Here is an 8454-nt window from a genome sequence, read left to right as displayed (position 1 = left end):
AATACTCCTGTAGAGGGCGCCTGCACGAAGGCTTGGGGGAAAGTGGGAATAAAGGAGTAAGAACGGAGCAATTTAACTAATGCATCCAGGCTTAAGAGGCTACATCAGCACGTCATATATCAAAACGGAAATCGCGTTCCAAGATTGCAGCTTTAATTTTGAATCAGTGGCGGCTCGTCAGAGGAGGCAAGGGAGGCTCAGCCTCCCCATAAATTTTTTACACACTCTACACTGTTTTGTTTATCATGAATCGCGAAAACAACAATCACTCTCACTATTATACAACGTGTAAATTCCATATTATCACTAATTATCCATACGTACGGAGCATTAGCATTAGAACGCATGATCGCGTCTCAGTTTTATTACATATTAGTGTAGGCAGGACCCTGGGTTATCCCGAGATGCAAGCACGGAGCCGAGAAGCCCGCAGTCTCCGTTGCTAATGCTCCGTGCAGCGCAGCAGGCGTTTAAGGAGACCCGGTCTCCTAACAGTGGCATCTACGGTCACGGTGCCATCACACGCTGCCCGGAGATATACCAAGGGAGGCAGAGTAGCTTCTCGGCTCCGTTGCGTGCGTCTCGGGGCAACGAATTTTAGGGTCCTGACTAAAAATAATGAAAAATCTAAAAGTGCGAATTTTGTTATGAAATTTGGTATGTGGGGTTATAATAATATTTGGAACAACTTGCTCAAATAACTTTTTCCGATATCTCTAACTCAAAGCAAAATATCGGTAATTTATCGTGTTTTTGAATTCGCAGTAGGCCGCGTTTAGAATTAAAAAAATTCAGTTGAGTGTAACGTTTCAATTAGCCGATTGAACGCTACACCAAGCTCCGCTTGGTATTTGTCCCTCGGACTATATATTTCTAGAAGCGACCCTACTACCGTCAAGTCAATTAGTACATCTCTTCGAAGCTATTTAATGCGATAAAAATTTGTACTAGCTCCCTTTTGCCATTGCCACGTAAATCAGGCACAATAAGGCATACATTATCGTGTTTGTGTGTAGGCCGTTAAACAATGGGTAAGTTTGATTATCTAGTTTTAGCCAAAGTTTTTCACTGATTTCTTTTGCACAGCAAATACCTATTTCTCCTTGAAATAAAGCTTAAAAACTTGTATAATTTTATTTATTTTTCTCTGGTATATTATAGTATATTACTTTATTTCCTGTACATAGTTATAATATTTTATTGATAGAATTCTTTCCGTTTCTTTTTATTTTTAATAATACCACGCCGTGGTCAGAGATTTTGCTGAGATCGTGTTTCTCACAATACTCAGCTTTATTTCTGATCGGGCTTTTCTTTTGGGAGAAAACTGATCCTTGTTTGAATTTTTCTAGCCCCTACCTCGGGAAGAAGATTTTAATCAAGCACCTGGAAAAGAAAACCTTCTACCGCTACCTTGGAGAGCGAATTAGCTTACAACCGTATCCTGATGCAGTAGAATAAATTAAACAAGACAGCCCTACAGAGACAAGACAGCCCAACAACGTAGCCCTAGACTTCCCTTAACTACCGGCGACGACAAATTCTACAGGGATTGGGGACCTCCTTTAGGAACTGTAACGGAAGGACTTAAAGCTGAGTAAATTTTTACCTTTATAACTTTTGTACCGATTACCAGCGGGGTCTCGGTCACGGGCTTAGAAAATTAACTTGGTTATCATCAGTATACAATAAAAATGATTTTTGTTAAGTTTTTTTTATATTTCAATAAATAGCGTATTTAAAAATGATTAGGTAGACTTTTTATTTCCTGTACCTTTTCTGGGATGGGTGTGAAGGAAGAATGAACAGGGAACGAACCCAGGGCTGAGCAGTCGGGCAGGGCACCATTCTGATGGATGGAACGGTGGATGTTTTTCTTTTGAATATCCTAAGGGATGTTCGAGGAATTCCTCCCATCGTTTCTCCCAACAGTGTGGTGTTGCTTAATGCCCTGGTCTTGTTATGATCAGGATGTTACCTTAAAAAATTTGAAGCTTCGTTATGTATGGACTGCAAAACTTCAAATCTGTATTTATTTTGATATGCATAGGTATCTATTTACAAATAGATGGAATTGTTAACAACTAAACGACACAAACTTTGGTATTAAACTTTTACAATTAAGCTAACTATTTTTAAAATGATATGATATCATGAAATTATGAATTAGGATGATATTATGAAATGTAAATAAAAAATGGTCAAAAAATGGGGACTTAAATTACATTTTTTGGCGTATTTTTTTGCTAATGCAAATTTGTCTAGATATTTTAGTTAGGTATAGCCTCCCCTATTGTAAAAATCACGAGCCGCCACTGTTTTGAATATTCTGTTGAGATATTTGGCACACACACAGTCGTAATTTAGTAACGAATGGCGGTCTCAGAGTCAAATTTGAGAAATATCGCACCATCAGTGCAAAACTGTTGTAAGTCAAATTAAGGAAGTTTTGAGATAAAGCAGAATCCACGAGGAAAATAAAATTTCTGTAGCTGGCTGTATACCATAAATCACAAAAAATACAGGATCTTTTGTAAAAGGTATATTTAAAATACCCTAATAAGGGTTACATCACAAAACAAAACGTTTTCGGATTAACAAGTAATCCATCATCAGTGTTAGGCCACTAGCATGCATGCGTGAGCCACCAAAAAGTTATGGGTAAACCTTTGAAAGTTATAAGATCTTATATGATACTACATATTATGATTAAAATAGATGGATGTTGCATATATATCCGATTTTGTTTATTTTCGTGCTAATTATCGGTGAAATAAAACACAGGTTTTAAGAAAAATGAACATTTAATTATATTTTTGCATGCATTTCAACCTATATTACATTAACCAAAAATAAAATAATATTAATGATAAAAAAATTAGGAATTTCAAAGTTACAACACTTTTGCATGTGAAAATTGTTCTACACTAAAATATCACTACACATTTTACCATTAGTTGTCATCTTCTCCTACATCATCTTGTGCCAAATATTTTCATAAAAACTATGATGATACTTTTCTGGTATCATCATATTCGAATGGCACTGTATAATACCCGTTTTACATCAACAATAAATTGATGAAGAAATTGACCAACTTCTTTAAGGAAAAATTTGACGTGTACAAAATGTATGGTTTGTCGTACAAAACACAATTTGACATCCAATTTTACAAACAGATCACCTAGTGTTGTGTGATTTTAATGTGAATCAAAAGAAAATGAAAGAATTTGATGAAATATGACAATTGGACATGTTTTATTTTGTCAAATTTCTTAATTTTCTTTTTATTCGCAGCAAAATTGGATGTAAAATTGTGTTTTGTACACGTCAAATTTGACCTTGAAGAAGTTGATCATTTTCTTCATCAATTTATTGTTGGTGTAATAAATTGATCAAGAAATTGACAAATTTATTCAAGGCCAAATTTGACGTGTGCAAAATGTATGGTTTGTGGCACAAAGCACAATTTGACATCCAATTTTAACCACTGATCATCTAAAGTGTGCTGTGATTTTACCGTGAAAATGAAGAAATTTGACGAAATAAAACATGTCCTATAATAGAATACGTTCTATTTCGTCAAATTCCTTCATTTTCTTTTTATTTACTATTCACGGAAAAATTGGATGTAAAATTGTGTTTTGTACACGTCAAATTTGACCTTGAAGACATCAATTTTTTGTTGGTGTAAAGCGGGTTTAGGAATATTGTACCTAGTATTTTTTAGAATAGAAGTTAGTACGTATATTATAGGTAATAAAGTTCTTTGAAATAAAGCCGTTGATGTTGATAATTCGATCCACAATCCCCCAGGCAACCAACTGACGTCATATAACGTCGAGGAAACGTCAGTTTTGGTTGAATAAATACACGTGTTTGAAAATTACGTCATATAGACGTCTTTTGTAGGTGATTTTAAATACGTAAGATTAATGACGTTAAAATACCGTTTAAAAAACGTTTTTATTTCAGACCGTTTAAGTCTGACGTCACAAAATTGGGAGGAGCTTGTTTGTATTACTCCAAACAATTTCGTTAAATAATTTTCATAAGAAATTTCTCATTTATTGTTTACGTGGTTTGTGTCTTGTGTGATAAAATAAGACTTTTCATTTAGATATTTAGTTGAAGAAACGTGTTAATTAGGAGATTTGTATTCGTTTTGCTCAGTGAGTTAGTTTAATGCAGTATTCTTCTTGACAACTGTTTGAGGTTATGTTTATTTTCTGTTAATGAACTAATTATGTGTTATCGAGTAATTTGTTAATAAATTATTTATTAGTTTGTATATTTTTTCAGTTTTGACACAATAAGTAGGTATACTTATATAAACAGTGAAAATTCTATAATGCGAGGGCTGGTACAATTATGCAGAATCAATGTTAGATTGCTTCTAATGTACAAGCGATCTTAAACAAATGGTAGTATATCTTCATCGACACATGGGACGTAGACCTATAGGTTTCATGTTACCTATTGTTTATACTACCTATTTTGAAACATCTAAAGGTCACTTTTTGAAAGTATTAAAGACGTGATTTTACCGACGTATAAAAGTCGTCACCTTTTAGACGTATTAAAATCGTCACAATTATGACGTCAAAGTCATAGAAACACGTAAATTGGTAATTTTTATGACGTGTTATCTACGTTATAAAAACGTCGTTTGGTTGCCTGGGCCTTAACAGGCACAAGTACCTATACCAAATCTTTCTTTCTGGCTGTTCCTTGTATGCAGGTGCAGGTGTAAGCAGCACTTCTGGAATATTACGGGTAGTCCGTGATGTCGCTTATCTGAGACACAACACAACTGTCTATTTTGAAGTTAGGTTGCTTGACGTGACTGGAAATTACTACACAACCAAACATACCTGCTCATAGCCAATATTATTAATAAACATAAATAACATAAACCTTACGCCAATCAATAATTATTTATTTACACCATTATAATGTAGGTATTGATAACAAATGAGAAAATTATTTATTGTATAAAATAAAAATATTTTGTAGAAATAAATTCCATAAAATTTTATGAGTTTGGTATACACTCCCACTATTTCCATAATTATTCCTTTTTTTTATGAAAGATAGTTTATTTGAGCAGTTAATAGCGTCAGGTGAAAAAGTGTGCCGTTTCATCCACACTGCTATGTTTCCATTCCAGTTTAATTATGACCCTTATTGCCATATGGAATAAGACCATCACAAATTGTTTTTTCAAAATTATGACTTATTTTGAAGTATTTAATTGATGTAGTATTTTTTTCTGGTTCTATATTTATGTTTAATAATTCTATATTTTCCTTTTGTGCAAATAATATTGGAAATTTATTTAAAAAGTTAATAAAAAGCGTATCAGACGTATGTCGTTGATTGTTGTTTGGTTTATCCATAGACATATATAATTTCTGTGGACTTACACGTCCCTTTTTGTGTTCTGTGGGTTTTTAATATCATTTGTGACATTTGTCATATTTCCATTTCAGTCTTGTGCTTGTGTACCTTGTAGAGGGAATTTTGAATTTTACTGAGGAGTAAAATTTTACCGAGGATTTTGAATATAACGCATATTTTTATTTTTAGTTATAACGTTTTTGTTCTATGTATAAGGTTGTTATTGCATTATTATACAGTTTTTTTCTTTCGATTCGAAGTCCTTTTCATTCTTCAAACAGTTATTTTCAGGACTAAATTAAGTATTATCTGGAATTTTTTAACGCTATTTACATGAAATCCTTATTTTTCTTCTTGAAAAATAGTTATTTTGGTAAAACATAAAAATGTATTCCAAAGTAGAAACGAGGTTATGTAATCAAATCGAAATAACTTTTTTTATTTGTATATACCTAAATAACTTTTTTTATAAACAGAAAGCAATATCCTACCACATAAATCAGAGAAAACTGGATACACTTAATTATTTAATAAAACTTATTACCGACTGTATAAACAAAATATGAAAATACAAAGTCCTAATCCTACACAAAATCGTAATTATAAATCTATGAAAATACAAAGTTTTTTCAACACATAAATAAACTCAACAAAAAACCGATTCGTTTTTCTGATAACTACACTAACCATAGACAAATGAAAATAAGGATTTCATGTAAATTCGCGATAAATTATTAAAATGTACTTACGATAAAATTGGAAATTCTAGATAATTAGCCGTGAAAACAACTGTTTGAATCACGGTTATAATATATTATTGCATAGGTTGTCTCGTAACTTTAGACCAATCAAATGTTCGCTTTTTAAAGGCGGGAATACGTCACCCGTACGACAATTTTAAAATTGTCATAAGTTTCAATTTTCTTGGGTATAAGTAAGTATATTAAGTGATTCTTATATTGGTAATTATATTCATTTTTCCCTTAAAAATCAATAGTCTGCTGACAAAAAACTAGAATTGATTTAACACTTATTATGTGTGTTTTAAATGGACAAAACAGTTTAATTCGCACAAAAACCAAAAAAAAATAAAAGAAAAGTTTAAAAGCAAAAATACTAATATGTAGGTTACTTACTTATTATGTTTTTCGTGGAATGTGCAACATTTTTATAGTATTTTTACTACAAAAACGTTATTACGTAGGTCAAAATTTTTGACGTAAGAGAACTGTCAAAACATTAGAATGTGACTTTTCATTATTGCCGTGTTTATAATAAACATAGCAATAATGAAAAGTCACATTCTAATGTTTTGACAGTTCTCTTACGTCAAAAATATTGACCTACGTAATAACGTTTTTGTAGTAAAAATACTATATCATTTTTAGTGGTATGTAATGTAACCGGGAGTAGTAAATAAATATCAGGATGGCTGTAGATTGCTATTAAACACTTTATTTCATTTTGTAAAAACAACAGTTGTCTCCCATCTAATATCTAACTAAAAAAACTAAGGTTATATCCCTTTTTGCGGGAACCAGTGTGTCAACAGCTGTCACATGCGTTAAGCCAAGTCTACATGTGTTAAACCGTGTCTACACTGTTTCTCACGATACTACAATACCTCCCCTCTAAAGATCCAAACGATCGGGAGCTTTAATCACCCTTCTGGACCGCACTGGCAAAACATTCGCCTTATCTATAATTTTTCCTCTACGCTTTCACTAACTTTATCACTACTATCCGGTTCCTCGTTACACGCACTGTTATCTCCTATACTCATCATTGATGAACTAATGTCACCAATACTATCTGATACAATTAATTCAGGTGTCTTATCATAAAGAGGCATCATAGGATCAGATCCTTCAAAATCATCTAAACTTAATTTATTGTTAACAGTTTGGTTTAACCCTCCTAACTCATTGAATTTTCCTTTCAATATCTGATCGACATGACGCTTCCAAAATATATTTTCATTAACAATTTCACAAATATAATGCCTATCTCCTAAAACCTCATTTATAACTCCTTCTACCCATTTCCTTTTATTAGGATACCTATAATCCCTTACCAACACTCTATCCCCTTTTACAAATTTTTCTTCCCTTTTCATTTTTACCTGTGACAATTTCTGAGCTTTATTTTCCAACAACAAATCAAAACGGTTTCTAATCTTACGTTTGAAAATAACATCTGAAGGTGTAACACCTGTGGAAACATGTATGGAGTTTCTATAATGAAATAAATATCTTTGTAATGCAACCTCCAATGACATGTTATCACCAGTGTCCTCTTTAATAATTTTTGTAACACTATTTTTTAAAGTCTTGACTGCATTTTCTGCAAACCCATTTGTTTGAGGGTGATACGGTGGAGACGTCATGTGTTTAATTAGATTATTAGACAAATATTGTGAAAATTCCACCGAAGTGAATTGAGGCCCATTATCAGTACAAACTATTTTCGGAAGACCAAACCTAGCAAATACTTCCCGAAACTTACTTACTGTTGCTAGGCCATCTGTTCCATTCATTATGAATGCCTCTGGCCATTTCGAATAAGAGTCTATAATGATTAATATCATTTTCCCTCTAAGCGGACCCAAAAAATCAGCATGAACCCGTTCAAAGAAATAATTCCCTTTACCACATGGTATCACTGTCGCCTGAATAGGTTCTGCTCTTGAAGCATAACAAACCCTGCAATTATTAATAATTTTCTCAATGTCCCTATCTAACGATGGCCACCAAAAATATGCTCGAGCATTTGACTTCATTTTTGAAATACCCTCATGGGTACTGTGTAACTCATTAAGCAATTGCATTCTTAATTTTATGGGAACCACTACTCGATAGCCCCACATTACTATCCCCTGTTCCACTGTGAATTCATTCTTACGGTTAAAAAAAGGCTTTAATAATTCCTCAGAACACTCTTTAGGAAAACCTACCCGAATTAAATTCACTACCTTGCCCAATACCGGATCTCTTCGGGTTTCTGCTCTCAACTTTAACATATCAATAGGTGTAACATGTTCTAAAAAATTCAAAT

General features: G+C 32.9%; 1 long non-coding RNA gene across 1 annotated transcript; it reads left to right on the top strand.

The window, feature by feature from the left end:
• The first annotated feature begins 169 nt into the window (after positions 1-169).
• On the top strand, positions 170-1748 carry LOC126892094 (uncharacterized). The gene is made up of 2 exons (XR_007700674.1): positions 170-1031; positions 1353-1748. It is a non-coding gene; the product is annotated as an uncharacterized LOC126892094 (long non-coding RNA).
• The last annotated feature ends 6706 nt before the right edge of the window (positions 1749-8454 follow it).

Source organism: Diabrotica virgifera, chromosome 9, assembly GCF_917563875.1.
Source record: "Diabrotica virgifera virgifera chromosome 9, PGI_DIABVI_V3a".
NCBI classification, from domain to species: domain Eukaryota; kingdom Metazoa; phylum Arthropoda; class Insecta; order Coleoptera; family Chrysomelidae; genus Diabrotica; species Diabrotica virgifera.
The sequence above is the reverse complement of the archived record's forward strand: the minus strand, read 5'-3'. Positions and strand labels throughout refer to the sequence as shown.